Raw genomic sequence first — 16,472 nt, forward strand, 5'->3', positions numbered from 1 at the left:
AATGTTTTGGAAAGCATGGCAATTTTCTTACTATCTCAAAAGATTAGCCAAATCTAAGTGCTTTGAATGACCTGCTAGCCTTTTAGCGGCTTTAGATTATTTTAGAGCCTTTTACATTTAGCGATGAACCAGTGATCCGACCAGCGATATGACCTGGTCAGGATCGCTGGTGCATCGCTAAATGATCACTAGTGAGCTTCCACACAGGAAGATCTCACAGCGATGCAGCAGCGACGCAGCGCACGATACTCACCTTTCACACACAGCGATCCAGACGTCCTTCCACCCGCGTCCAGCGTCACTCGTCTCACACAGCAGGAAGCCCAGCAGAAAGCTGACGACGAGAAATGGAGCCGCCCGATTTCGCGCGATCAGCGATGGACAGTGGGGGAGCCGGACGGAGGTAAGTATCACACATAGCGATATCGCAACAATATCGCTATAACGTCACAAAATCAGTGACGTTTTAGTGATATTGCTAGCGATATCGCTATGTGTTAAACCTCCTTAAGGTTCATCACAGTACAGCAGGTTATAGCATTGTGGATAGCCAACAGTGAGCTGAAAGCCAACCAGTGAACCAATAAAGTCAGGCAGATATTGCATCACTTAGATTATTAATGTGTGCCAGGGGTTATCTCCAAATACCACAGAAAATATTATCAGTTATTATTGTGGAGATCTCTAAAGGGCATCTGTCAAGAGGTTGTTCAATGTAATCTGAACAGATAGACACCCTGATTTCAGCAATGAGTTACTTATTTTACTGGGTGCAAGAGTTGTGAAAGAATTAGATTTCTCTGCTGCAAATCTAGCAAAGCTCAAAATGCTGAGTTGTGTGTAACCTGACCCATACCACTTATATTTACTGAAACCTGCTAATCAGTGGTGCTGGCGGTGTTACATAGAGCAAAGGCACAGAACTAGAGTTGAGCGACTTTTGTTTTTTTAGGGTCGAGTTTCGTTTCGTGAAACCCGACTTTTCCAAAAGTCGGGTCGAGCAAGATCGGCCGATTATAGGGAAAAGTCGGGGTCGTCACGAAACCCAATGTAAGTCAATGGGGAATAAAAGTCGGCAGTGAGAGGAGGACAGGAAACACACCTACAGTGCCCATTTGAATGCCAAAAGCATCAATTCTTCTTACTTAAGCTTGTCAACCTTAATTAACTTCATAATACAAGTTACGCACTGAAAAATGGGGGTTATTTGGCTAAAGTTGTGGGGGGTAGGGCTGGCTCCAGGTTTTCATGTGCCCTGGGCGAAAGAGCGCCCCTTTAACACATACCACAACTCATCATGCTCCGATACAGCAGAGAAATAGCGGTATAGTACAATGAAAAATACTTCACTTTTAACATCTCATGATGAGGCCCATCTATTTCTCCATACAGAATCATTGGTCCCATATAATGTTTGAAACAGTATATGATGAGCTCCACATAATGCTACAGTATATGTTGGTCCCCATGGATGAAGCTCCACTGTCTTATGTTCCCAAATAATGCTCCAAACATAATGGGCCCCATTTCTAATGCTCTAGTGTATAATGGGCCCTGTAAATGCTGCTCCAGTGTCTGATGTCCACCTTTGGAATGTTCCAGTGTATGGAGGGCCCCATCTATCATTCTCCAGAGTATAGTGCTCCCCAAAAATTGCTGTCCCAACATTGAAAACAATCAAATAAGTCTCCTCGCTAGGGAATCCCTGTACTAGTCTGGACTCCTCGTCGTCCCCATCTTCCATCTCACTGCACAGTATTTCAACCTTGCAAGTGCTGTGATCCTGAGCAAGCAGGGGGGGCCCACTCGTTGGCGACGGCACTGGCACAGGGCCCCTGATAGTACGGTGGTGTGTCTGATGGCGGGTGGGCCGAACCTGCACTTTCATCTGCAGCTTCCTCTTTGTCACCGTGTAAGATGGAACTGTATATGGGAAGGGTAACCTGAGTTTCATCAGGGTCAGATTCAGGCCGTGTAGCGTGTGAGGGGAATGTAGTGGTCTGGGTCAATGTACCAGCAGATTCATCGAGCAGTGGCTGGGCATCAGTGCACTTGTGTCGCCCCCAGGAGTACGGTCGCCACAGTGGCATTACCTTCCTCCTAGGGAGTGTGATGTCATGCTTGGGAGCAACGAAGGATCTCTCTAGCAGGTTAACTGATTGGGCGGCGTTATTCCCACGAGTCATGACCCTCCAAACAGTGTTCATGAAGGCAAAGTGTTTGTTTTACGTGGGCAGTATGGTTGCAAAGCTGAACCTTAAAGGAATGTCCAGAAGGGCACCACCAGGAGTGGAGCCTATGGTTAAATTCGACTCCACCTGGGAAACCTCAACCATGCCAGCTACAGAACAGATGCACGCATTGCAAGCTTAATTCCGTTAACGAACGAGACTCCGTCATGCCCGCGGTCCGAGTCCGGCTTACTAGAGGGACACGTGAGGCTCTGGCACATGAGATTGGCCAATAACTGGTGTGTCATGCCCTTACATGTCCGTGGCTGCATGTGCTCTACACTGAAAAGGCCAGCGTTGGTCGCTTACAGGTGCAGATAACCCGCTGAACAACGTTAGTGATGGGGATCACTGATTACAATTATTACCCGCGAACGATGATTTCCCAGTAAGTGCAGGTCAACCGCAGTTCCGGAATTAGGCCTAACCGTCATTCCTGAAAAAATGAAAAACTTACGTGTGCAAACCACAGGTGCTGTAGCTTGCTTAACAGCTTGCCAGCCGTTCTCACGCCCAGTATGGCTTGCACGTGATTGCACAAAGGTGAGAAAGGGTACCGCATCCCCGGATAACATGTATGGATAGCGTACACATTCAAAATATATGTCTATACATCAGGAGGCAGGCTCAGACGGTGTTAGGCCCAGTATGGCTTGCACGGGATTGCACAAAGGTGAGAAAGGGTACCGTATCCCCGGATAACATGTATGGATAGCGTACACATTCAAAATATATGTCTATACATCAGGAGGCAGGCTCAGACAGTGTTAGGCCCAGTATGGCTTGCACGTGATTGCACAAAGGTGAGAAAGGGTACCGTATCCCCGGATAACATGTATGGATAGCGTACACATTCAAAATATATGTCTATACATCAGGAGGCAGGCTCAGACGGTGTTAGGCCCAGTATGGCTTGCACGTGATTGCACAAAGGTGAGAAAGGGTACCGTATCCCCGGATAACATGTATGGATAGCGTACACATTCAAAATATATGTCTATACATCAGGAGGCAGGCTCAGACGGTGTTAGGCCCAGTATGGCTTGCACATGATTGCACAAAGGTGAGAAAGGGTACTGTATCCCCGGATAACATGTATGGATAGCGTACACATTTAAAATATATGTCTATACATCAGGAGGCAGGCTCAGACGGTGTTAGGCCCAGTATGGATTGCACGTGATTGCACAAAGGTGAGAAAGGGTATCGTATCCCCGGATAACATGTATGGATAGCGTACACATTTAAAATATATGTCTATACATCAGGAGGCAGGCTCAGACGGTGTTAGGCCCAGTATGGATTGCACGTGATTGCACAAAGGTGAGAAAGGGTACCGTATCCCCGGATAACATGTATGGATAGCGTACACATTCAAAATATATGTCTATACATCAGGAGGCAGGCTCAGACGGTGTCAGGCACAGTATGGATTTGACGGCCCAGACTACACAGCGGAGGAGCAGGGAGAGGTAAAGAATGCAAATGCTGGGGCCCTGCCCAAGCAAGGGGGGCCCACTCGTGGGCGTCGGTACTGGCACTGGGCCCCTCATAGTACGGCGGTGTGTCTGACGGCGGGTGTGCACCACCACCGTCAGAGACACTTGATTGCACTATGAGGGACCCTGTGCCAGTGCCCGCGCCCAAGAGTCGGCCTACCCACCTGTCCAGGGCAACGGCACTAGCACGGTGTCGTGCGCTAGGTGGTGACCCCGGCCATGGGGGGGAGGCAGCACAGTTAGGGAGTTTTAGAAAGTGGCATATGTTGATGTTGGACATTCAGCTGATGCAAAAGGCGAAATAGGTGAAGTCCCAGGAAGAGGTGGACCAAAGCAAGCCATTTTTCTGTCACCCTATGTGTCATCAGGGGAAGGTGGGACAAAATCCTTGGAAACCCATGCATGGTTCATTTTAATGAAGGTTAGATCATCCACATTTTGGGTTGACAGACGGGTCCTTTTTTCTGTCAGGATTGATCCAGCTGCACTGAAGACTCTTTCCGATAGCACACTTGCAGCTGGGCAAGCGAGCTCCTGTAAGGCATATTGTGCCAATTCAGGCCAGGTGTCCAGTTTAGCGGCCCAATAGTCAAAGGGGAATGACCTGTGTGGGAGAACATCGATATGGGAGGAAAAGTAGTTTGTAACCATAGTTGACAACTGCTGTCTCCTGTCACTTTCCATCGATGCAGTATTACCAGTTGTGTGAGCGGTACTTGAAAAATCAGTCCACAACATTGTCATGAAACCCCTGTCTCCAATGCCACTTCTGCTGTGTGCACCATGAACACCTCTGCCAAGCTGCCCCCGGCCCGTACGGCTCGTGTGAGAACCATCACCGCTGCTGTGTGCTGGGAATGCCTCAAGCAACCGATTTACCAGAGTTGCTTGTTTATTAGCCAATATTAGGTCAAGGTTCTCCTGTGGCATGATGTTTTGTAATTTGCCTTTATAGCGTGGATCCAGGATGCCGGCCAACCAGTAGTCATCATCGTTCATCATTTTGGCAATGCGGGGGTCCCTTTTTAGGATCTGCAAGGCATAATCTGACATGTGGGTCAATGTTCCCGGTGTCAATGATGCACTGCGAGTGCTGGGTGGAGGAGCACTTTCTGGCAAATCCACATCCCTCCAGTCACGCACAAACCCTGTACCAGACTTTGCCACGCCAACATTTTCGCTTGCTCCACGAGATGCATCCTCCTCCCCTAAGTAATCATCCCCATCATCATCATCCTCCTCCTCTTCTTCCTCCACCTCGTCCAGGAGAGGTCCCTGAGCAGACAATGGCTGAATGTCATCAAGGATTCCCTCCTCCTCTTCCTCCTCATCAACATTGGCTGCAGACGCCTGCTCCTTAAGGTGCGTCAGAGTTTGCATGAGCAGACGCATAAGTGGGATGCTCATGCTTAGGATGGTGTCGTCTGCGCTTACCAGCCGTGTGCATTCCTCAAAACACTGAAGGACTTTACAGAGGTCTTTCAGCTTCGACCACTGTACACCTGTCAACTCCATGTCTGCTCTCAAAGTGCCTGGCCGTGTATCCTCCCACAAATGCATTATGACCTGCCTCTGCTCGCACAGCCGCTCCACCATGTGCAGGGTGGAGTTCCACCTTGTTGCAATGTCGATAATGAGGCGGTGGTTGGGAAGGTGGAGCAATCGCTGCAGCTTCTGCATACGAACGGAGTGTACAGGCGACCGGCGGATGTGCGCGCTCAGTCTTCGCACCTTCTGGAGCAGGGCTGTTAACTCCGGATAATTTTTGAGGAAGCACTGCACCACCAGGTTCAAGGTGTGAGCCAAGCAAGGTATGTGGCTGAGTTTTGAAAGGGCTATGGCTGCCACAAAATTACGGCCGTTATCACTAACTACCTTGCCTGCCTCAAGATGTACACTGCCCAGCCATGACTCAGTTTGTCGCTTCAAGTACTCGGCCAGCACCTCGGCGGTGTGTCTGTCGCCCAAACACATCGTCTGCAACACAGCCTGCTGACGCTTTCCACTAGCTGCTCGATAGGGGGACAGCTCGTGTGCAACAGTGGCAGCTGCAGATGGAGTGCTCGTACGACTGCGCTCTGTGGACGAGCTTTCGCTTCTGGAGGAGGAGGAGGAGGAGGAGGGTCGAACGCCTACAGCCAACTGTTTCCTATACCGTGGGCTAGGCAGCATTGTCCCACCACCGCTGTCCCCTGTGGACCCTGCATCCACCACATTAACCCAGTGCGCAGTGATGGACACGTAACGGCCCTGGCCATGCCGACTGGACCATGCATCAGTTGTGAGGTGCACCTTTCCACTAACTGACTGCTTGAGTGCATGGACAATGCGGTCTTTTACATGATGGTGGAGGGCTGGGATGGCTTTGCGAGAGAAGAAGTGGCGACTGGGTAGGTCATAGTGTGGTACTGCATAGGCCATGAGTTCGCGGAAAGCTGCGCTTTCCACCAACCAATAGGGCATCATCTCAAACGAGATTAGTTTAGCAATGTGGGCGTTCAAACCCAGTGTACGCGGATGAGAGACTGAGTACTTTCTTGACCTACTCATAGTGTCTGGGAGGGTGAGCTGGACTTGAGAGCTGCATATGGTGGAAGTAGCGGTGGACAGGGCGGACTGAGAGAGGGTTGATGATGGTGATGGAGTTGGTGTTCTTTCTGATGGCCTAGATTCAGTATTTCGTTGATATAACAGTGGGATTCCCTGACTGCTGTGGCCTTGCAACGACACCTCAACATTTGCTGCTGTGCTAACCGGTGGGCTTACAGTGGGGGAAACAATGTAGCGTTGTTGACTACCTTCTTTGTGATCAGTTGCACATGTGGCACTTGAGGTTTGGTGTTGTGTCCACGCTTGCAAGTGCATGCTGGTTAAATGTCTAAGCATGCAACTGGTATTCACATTTTTCAGATTTTTCCCTCGGCTAAAGGTCTTTGCACACTTCTTACAGATAACCTTGGCCTGATCATGAGGATTTTGTTCAAAAAAGTGCCACACTGCACTCTTCCTACTTTGGCAGACATTTTGCGGCCTAGCACGCTGTGATCTCTTGACCGTCTGGACAAGCTGTCCAGCAACTCTTTTGATTTTTGGAACCTGTCTTTGCAGTGCTCCGGGCCTGCCAGATAACAGCTGTTGCGATGTCGATGTCTGCTGTGGATGCTCCTCCTCATCTGAGCTATTGGAAGCAGCACCCTCTTCCCCCAATGGATGCCAATCTGGGTCAGCAACTGGGTCATCCATCACCTCCTCTTCAATGTCATGTGCACCTTCCTCTGTGTCACCGTGTATGGTGGTATAGTGTGCGGGAAGGGGCACCTGAGTCTCATCAGGGTCAGAATCTGGCTCTGTACAATGCGAGGACAATGTAGTGCTCTGAGTGAATGTACCAGCAGAATCATCTATCAGCGGCTGTGCATCAGTGCACTCCATGTCAGATTCATCTTGGCCTGGGTAAGTCACCATTTCACTTGATAATCCAGGCATGGTATGTGAAAACAGCTCCATGGAGTAATCAGTAGTATGGCCTGCGTCATCCTTCAATCTTGGTTGGGGTGAAGGACACAAAGAAAGGTGTGGTTCATGAACATGAGCCTCCAATGACGACTCAGTGCTTTTATTTTTTACAACTTCAGAAGAGGAGGCGATAGAGCTGGAGGCTGAGTCAGCGATGTAAGACAAAACTTTTTCCTGAAGCTCTGGCTTTAAAAGCGGTTTGCCAACTCCTAGAAAACTAAGCCTTTGAGGCCTTGTGGAGCCAGACGATGACGCAGGCTCAACAACTCCTGCATTCGGTCCTATTTTGCTTTTGCCACTACCATCAGATCCACCACCAACACCATCATTACCAGCTGCCAACCCCCGCCCAATTCCTCGGCCTCTTCCACCAGCCTTCCTCATTTTTGGTAGAAATGTAGACAAAATCCAACAAACTATATAGTAATGTAAAACAAGGTACAAGGTGTCTATAGGACAGGGGAGATTTTGAATTTCTGCAGACACTAGTGGACACTGGACACTTTTGGACTGTGTGAGGCCCACTGAATATCAGAGCGCTATGTCACAGGCTCGATGGCACAGGTGTGAAAAAAGTGACTACAGGATAAGGGAGATTTTGAATTTCTGCAGACACTTGTGGACACTGGACACTTGTGGATTGTGTGAGGCCCACTGAATATCAGAGCGCTATGTCACAGGCTCAATGGCACAGGTGTGAAAAAAGTGACTACAGGATAAGGGAGATTTTGAATTTCTGCAGACACTTGTGGTCACTGGACACTTTTGGATTGTGTGAGGCCCACTGAATATCAGAGCGCTATGTCACAGGCTCGATGGCACAGGTGTGAAAAAAGTGACTACAGGAAAAGGGAGATTTTGAATTTCTGCAGACACTAGTGGACACTGGACACTTTTGGATTGTGTGAGGCCCACTGAATATCAGAGCGCTATGTCACAGGCTCGATGGCACAGGTGTGAAAAAAGTGACTACAGGATAAGGGAGATTTTGAATTTCTGCAGACACTTGTGGACACTGGACACTTTTGGATTGTGTGAGGCCCACTGAATATCAGAGCGCTATGTCACAGGCTCGATGGCACAGGTGTGAAAAAAGTGACTACAGGATAAGGGAGATTTTGAATTTCTGCAGACACTTGTGGTCACTGGACACTTTTGGATTGTGTGAGGCCCACTGAATATCAGAGCGCTATGTCACAGGCTCGATGGCACAGGTGTGAAAAAAGTGACTACAGGATAAGGGAGATTTTGAATTTCTGCAGACACTAGTGGACACTGGACACTTTTGGATTGTGTGAGGCCCACTGAATATCAGAGCGCTATGTCACAGGCTCGATGGCACAGGTGTGAAAAAAGTGACTACAGGATAAGGGAGATTTTGAATTTCTGCAGACACTTGTGGACACTGGACACTTTTGGATTGTGTGAGGCCCACTGAATATCAGAGCGCTATGTCACAGGCTCGATGGCACAGGTGTGAAAAAAGTGACTACAGGATAAATCTCCCAGCTTATAGCCCATACAATGTCCCCCCATAGGGTGTAGAGCCACTATATATTGTAGATTTCCCATACATTGTGCCCACCTTGTGCTACTGGCAATTGCCACCCCATAAATTTGTAGCTTGGTTCTTCCCAATACAATAATGCCAAACGTGGCCATTTACTGTGGTTTAGGCACAATGGAGCTTTTGGATTTGTGAGCACATGTTTCATTGGACTTTATTTGAAAGGTTGGAGCCATGTCATTTTTCCAGAGCCATTGTACTACTAGTAACATGGGAACCCCTATATTTCCAGTAATAGATGACAGAGCTGACTCAGGGCTGGTTTTGAACTGGATAAATTGTGGCTTTTATTGGCAACATTTGGGGTACATAACATTTTTTGATCACTTCCAGTATAAGGCTGGGATCACATTATTGTGTTCCAGTGGTGTCCATCTTTTTAGGAGTGCACAGAACTGTGGTTAACTATACTTGTGCGCTAAAAGATGCTTACAATGGTCAAACACTACAGGAACAGAGTCGAGATAGAGTCCAAAGTGACTCAATCTTCCTCATAAGTGTGTGGTTCCATTCGGGGTTTGGCTTAGGGGTATATCCAGGGGTATAGTGAGCATTTTGTACCCACAGAATTTGATAACATTAGGTAGTTATATTGAAATTTTTATTTTTTTGGCAAAAAAAATGTTGCTTTATTTCCAACTTTTTCACTTTTGCAACCCGTTTTGTCTGAATCGCAGCTTTGGAGATTTACACAGAAACATTGTATATAGCGAGAGAAGTAGATAACAGCACTCTTCCACCACTATCTATATTTGTGCACTAGTGTATTGGTTCACTTGAAATCGTTGATGTGAAAACTTTTTTTTTTTTAAACTAACAAGTAAAAGTTATGTTTTAAACCACATAATCTATCTGCTATATTCTTGATTTACACAGAAACCCCAATGTAAGTACTCAACAGAGAGTGCAGGATAAAAGTGACCCGAACCTTATTTAAATTTTTTGGGAGGCAGTATGAGCAAAAAGACAACAGTACAGTAATAGCTCTGTTTTTTTTTCCACAGTTCACTATGTGGTTTAAATGATTAGATGGCTTTATTCTTTGGGTTGGTGTGATTGCAGCAATATCAGATTAAGGTTCACCATGAAGTAAAAGTGATAAGACAGATTTGTTTGTCGGGCCAATACAATTACAGTGATATCAGATTTATATGTGACATGCACATAAAAAGCCTTCTTACACCACGTGCCCACATCAGGAAGCGCCTGTCTGAATCCTGTTCATTTAGACACTGTTCATATTGTTGCACCCACAGGGCATGGATATGTATAGTGGATTCACTAGACCACTGATGGTGCAGTGGTAGCTGTATACCCGATACACGAGAGACAGGAGAATGAGCTTCTAAAAACCAACAATGTTTATTCAAGGAAGCAAACAAATGCAAAAGGTGCCTGAGGGAAGAACCCTCTGGACCACGACACAGAACCACGAAGGTGTACCCCTATACAGGGGCTCCAGTTATGAATGGGTCACCGAGGAGAAAAAAAAAACAAAACAAGCTAAGCCACAGAAAACCAGAGAAGTTGGTAACTATGCAGATTGCAGATCCCTGATCTTACCACACAACTAGCAGTAGCCGTGGAGCGTGCCTACGATGTTCCTAGACGCCTCGTCATGGCCGGAGGACTACATAAGCCTAAAGCAAGAAAAGGGAAAACTAACTGCCCCAGAGCAGACCCCAAAGGAATAGATAGCCCCCACACATGTATTGATGGTGAAACAAGATGAAGGCACAAACACAGGCAGGAAAATAGGCTGAGCAAATGATGGGGCCCAAACTAACTAGACAGGAAAGGAAAGGCAAGTCACTGTCTGCAACCTGCAAAAAACCCTACAAAAATAATGTCCAACACTTCTGATAGCAAAATTAACCCTGAAGTCACTAGACTTCTCCCACTATATCAGCACTCTGGAATATTCTGAGACAGAGCAAAAAGAGACCGAACTAGTAAGGGACAAAAAGACAAATGGCAAAATACTGATAAATAAGAGTGGAAATTCAGCTCAGCCCCCAGCCGGGGCTGGCAGACCACACAAAAAACTGAATATACCAACAAAATCAAGTGTGAACATTAGCAGAAAAACTTAGCTTTAGATGACTGAAACAGAGCTAAAACCAAGAGCTGACAAGCCAGAAGGAATCACCAGCAACTGAATAGGGTGTCGGCTGTCTTAAATCCAACCTGAGAATCCCGAGATCCAATCATCATCCCCATCCTCAGGTGGCAGATCTCCACCGATCAAACCAGCCGCACCACCTCCCGACACCACCAGAGGGAGTTCAGAAGGGGAACCTGAGAATGAACTCACAACAGTACCCCCCCTTGAGGAGGGGTCACCGAACCCTCATCCACGCCACCAGGCCGATCAGGATGGGCCCGGTGAAAAGCACGAACCAATCTATTGACACGAATATCGGAGGCAGAGACCCAAGAATTATCCTCCTGACCATAACCCTTCCATTTGACCAAATACTGGAGTCTCCGTCTAACCAAACGAGAATCCAATATTTTCTCTACCTCATATTCCACATTGCCTTCGACCAACACAGGGTCAGGAGGCGCCGCCATAGGAACCACTGGCTCAACAAACCTCTTCAACAGAGATTTATGAAATACGTTATGGATCTTGAACGTAACTGGAAGAGCCAATCGAAACGAAACAGGATTAAGAATTTCCAAAATCTTATAAGGACCAATAAATCTTGGCTTAAATTTAGTAGATGCAACCTTCATAGGAATATTCTTAGACGACAACCAAACCATATCACCCACTTTAAACCGGGGACCAATGGTCCTATGCCGGTTGGAAAATCGTTGGCCCTTTTCCTGAGAGAGTGACAACTTATCCACCACTTGGTCCCATATCTGCTGCATTCTCTCAACCACAGTGTCCATACCTGGGCAGGACGAAGATTCCACTTGCCCTGAAGAGAATCGAGGATGAAGCCCAAAATTACAGAAAAAGGGTGACATCAAAGTGGCAGAGCTAGCTCTATTGTTCAGTGCGAATTCGGCCAAGGGCAAAAATGAGACCCAATCATTCTGATCAGCAGATATAAAACATCTCAAATAAGACTCCAAGGTCTGGTTTGTTCATTCAGTCTGTCCATTGGTCTGGGGATAAAACACGGAGAAGAAGGATAACTGAATTCCCAGATTGGAACTAAAGGCTTTCCAGAATCTGGAAACAAACTGGACTCCTCTGTCGGACACAATGTTCTCAGGAATTCCATGTAACCGAACCACCTGCTGTAAAAACAAGGGCACCAACTCAGCGGAAGATGGCAACTTTGGGAGTGGTACAAGATGGACCATCTTCGAAAATCTATCACAAATCACCCAGATAACAGTAATTCTCTGAGAGACAGGAAGATCACAAATAAAATCCATTGAGATATGGGTCCATGGCCTCTTGGGCACCGTCAAGGGCATCAGCAACCCACTGGAACGAGAAAAGGGTTTAGGCCAAGAACAAGTCCCACAGGACTGTACAAAATTCCTGACGTCACGAGATAAGTCAGGCCACCAAAAGGACCGACTCACCAAATCTCTGGTACCAATAATACCTGGATGACCAGCCAATGTGGAGCAATGAATTTCAGACATCACTCTCTTTCTCCACTGGTCAGAAACATACAATTTTCCCATAGGGCAACGCTCAGGTTTATCCTCCTGAAATTCCTCCAAGGCGCGTCTCAAATCTGGCGAAATGGCAGAAAGAACTACCCCCTCACCTAGGATAGTAGTAGGCTTAGTCACACTAAGAGAATCGGCAAAGAAACTCCTAGAAAGGGCGTCTGCCTTAACATTCTTAGTGCCCAGAAGAAAAGAGACCACAAAATTAAAACGCGTGAAAAACAAGGCCCATCTAGCCTGTCTAGGATTCAAGCATTTGGCTGACTCCAGATAAATCAAATTCTTGTGATCGGTGAGGACCACAACTTGATGTCTATCTCCCTCCAACCAATGTCTCCACTCCTCAAATTCCCACTTCATGGCCAACAATTCCCGATTCCCCACGTCATAGTTGCGCTCAGATGGGGAGAACTTTCGAGAAAAGAAGGCACAGGGATTCATCTTAGAAGTCACAGGGTCTTTTTGGGACAAAACAGCTCCTGCACCAATCTCAGAAGCATCTACCTCCACCTGAAATGGAAGTGAGACATCAGGTTGCCGTAAAACTGGAGCTGAAGTAAATCTCTGCTTAAGCTCCTGAAATGCTGAGATAGCCTCAGGAGACCAGTTCAGCACATCAGTGCCCTTCTTGGCCAGATCAGTCAGTGGTTTGATAATACCAGAAAAATTACCTATAAATTTACAATAGAAATTGGCAAAACCCAAAAACTTCTGGAGGGCCTTCAAAGAAGTTGGCTGAACCCAATCATAAATGGCCTGTACCTTGGCCGGGTCCATTTCAGTAGTCGATGGGGATAAGATAAATCCCAAAAATGAAATCCTCTGTACACCAAAGAGGCATTTAGATCCCTTAACAAACAGGGAATTCTCCCTCAAAATCCGGAACACAGTCCGGACGTGTTCCACATGAGACTCCCAATCACTAGAAAAGATCATAATATCATCCAGATAGATGATAAAAAACTTATCCACAAAGTCACGGAAAATATCGTTCATAAAGGGTTGGAAGACAGAAGGGGCATTAGTGAGCCCAAAAGGCATCACCAGGTACTCACAATGTCCCTCCGGAGTATTAAACGCCGTCCTCCATTCATCCCCGTGCTTGATGCGAATAAGATTATACGCCCCCCTGAAGGCAAGCTTAGTAAACCAGCAGGCACTCTTAACTCTGGAGAATAAATCAGACATCAGAGGTAACAGGTACTGATATTTAACAGTCATCTTGTTAAGGGAATATTAATCAATACACGGTCTTAATGAACCATCTTTCTTGGCCACAAAAAAAAGGTGATGAGGATGGTCTAATATGACCCTTCTCCAATGACTCCTTAATATAGGATCGCATAGCATCATGTTCGGGTACTGATAAGTTGAAAAGCCGACCCTTGGGAAATTTACACCCAGGCATCAACTCAACTGCACAGTCATAACTCCTATGAGGAGGCAAAGACGCAGACTTGCTCTTACTAAATACATCAGAAAAATCGTCTAGATAATAAGGAATATCATGAGACTGAGGAGAGGTGGAGAAAACAGGAGCGTCCCTAAGAACACACTGACAACCCCAACTCACCACAGACCCAGATTTCCAAAGCAAAACTGGATTATGAGTTTGCAACCAAGGAAAACCCAGAACAATAGTATCATGCAATATTATGCAGCACAGGAAATTTACAAATTTCTTGGTGGTCTGGGGCAACCCACATCGTCACCTGGGTCCAAAACTGAAGTTTATTCTCCACCAAAGGAGTAGCATCAATACCCCTCAAAGGAATAGGCATCCGCAGAAGCGTCATGGAAAAACCACAACATTTAGCAAAGTCCAAATCCATCAGATTCAATGCTGCTCCTGAATCCACAAAAGCCTTCGTGGAAAATGTGTATAAGGAGCAGATCAGAGTAATTGCCAAAAGAAACTTAGGTTGTATACTGCCCACAGCAAATGTGTGTGCAAAACGTTTCTCTTGTTTTGGACAGACAGAAATAGTATGAGAGACGTCTCCACAGAAAAAACACAGCTTATTGCGCCTTCTAAACTCCTGGAGTTGCGCCCTAGACAAAACTCTATCACATTGCATAGGTTCAGACATTTGTTCAAAAGGTGGCAGTGCCTCTCGTGTAGTTTTGTGTTCACGTAAACGCCGATTAATTTGAATGGCTAATGACATAGAATCGTCAAGACCAGAGGGAACAGGAAATCCCACCATAGTATCTTTTACGGTTTCTGACAAACCCTTCCGAAAGAGAGCTGCCAAGGCACTATCATTCCATGTAGTAAGGACCGCCCACTTTCGGAATTTTTGACAGTATAACGCTGCAAAATCCTGACCCTGGTTCAATGCCAATAGGGCTTTCTCAGCTTGATCAATAGCATTAGGTTCATCATACAACAACCCCAAGGCTTGAAAAAATGCATCCACATTAGTCAGAATAGGATCTTCAGGTGTCAAAGAAAACGCCCAATCCTGGGGATCGGTGCGCAGCAAAGAGATGACAATTTTAACCTGCTGCGCAGAGCTCCCCGATGAATTAGGCTTCAAGGCAAGAAATAATTTACAATTATTCTTAAAATTCAAAAATTTAGACCGATCCCCAAAAAACACATCAGGAGTAGGGATCTTTGGTTCAGCAGCATGTGAATGAGCGAGATAGGTGGAAATTCCCCGCACTTCAGCAGTGAGCTGCTCCACACGATCAGACAATTGCTTAATCTCCATTAAGAAAAAAAAATCCTCCTACGGCCCCAGAGAAAAAGAGGAAAAAATATACATAAAAAAAAAAATTCTGACACCTTTTTTTTTTTTTTACAATTCTTTCCTGCTTTTGAGTACCCTAGAATCTGCGGTATAGCTGCTGATTCTGTTATGAATGGGTCAACGAGGAGAAAAAAAAAACAAAACAAGCTAAGCCATAGAAAACCAGAGAAGTTGGTAACTACGAAGATTGAAGATCCCTGATCTTACCACGCAACTAGCAGTAGCCGTGGAGCGTGCCTACGATGTTCCTAGATGCCTCTTCACGGCCGGAATACTACATAAGTCTAAAGCAAGAAAAGGGAAAACTAACTGCCCCAGAGCAGACCCTAAAGGAATCGATAGCCCCCACACATATATTGACAGTGAAACAAGATGAAGGCACAAACACAGGCAGGAAAATAGGTGAGCAAATGATGGGGCCCAAACTAACTAGACGGGAAAGGAAAGGCAAGTCGTTGTCTGCAACCTGCAAAAAACCCTATAAAAATAATGTCCAACACTTCTGATAGCAAAATTAATCCTGAAGTCACTAGACTTCTCCCACTATATCAGCACTCTGGAATATTCTGAGACAGAGCAAAAAGTGACCGAACTAGTAAGGGACAAAAAGAAAATTGGCAAAATACTGATAAATAAGAGTGGAAATTCAGCTCAGCCCCCTGCCGGGGCTGGCAGACCACACAAAAAACTGAATAGACAAACAAAATTAAGTGTGAACATTAGCAGAAAAACTTAGCTTTAGATGACTGGAACAGAGCTGAAAACCAAGAGCTGCAAGCCAGAAGGAATCACCAGCAACTGAATAGGGTGTCGGCTGTCTTAAATCCAATCTGAGAATCCGGAGATCTAATCATCATCCCCATCCTCAGGTGGCAGATCTCCACCGATCAAACCAGCCGCACCACCTCCCGACACCACCAGAGGGAGTTCAGAAGGAGAACCCGAGAATGAACTCACAACAGGCTCCCCTGTCGCAGCACCAGATGACCTTAATGCCGCGATACCCGGACCAGAGGGATGACCCATACAGACCGTATAGAGGAGGTGGCGAGAATCCTGGAAGATCCGTGTAAACTTAGAAAGGTGGATATAGCCAGCAATGGTAACTGTAAGATTCCCAGAGAGCAGCCTTGGTCAGTCTGGGGTAGAAACCGGAGTGTCCCGAAGGATCCAGGAGAGGGAACTTCCAGCAGAGGATTCTGAGGAGACAGATATATATTAGAATATAGCAACAGCCTTCAGTATGCAGAGCAAAGCAGAG

The sequence above is a fragment of the Dendrobates tinctorius genome, unplaced genomic scaffold, assembly GCF_039654945.1.
Source record: "Dendrobates tinctorius isolate UK_male_01 unplaced genomic scaffold, ASM3965494v1 ptg000016l, whole genome shotgun sequence".
Taxonomy (NCBI): Eukaryota; Metazoa; Chordata; class Amphibia; order Anura; family Dendrobatidae; genus Dendrobates; species Dendrobates tinctorius.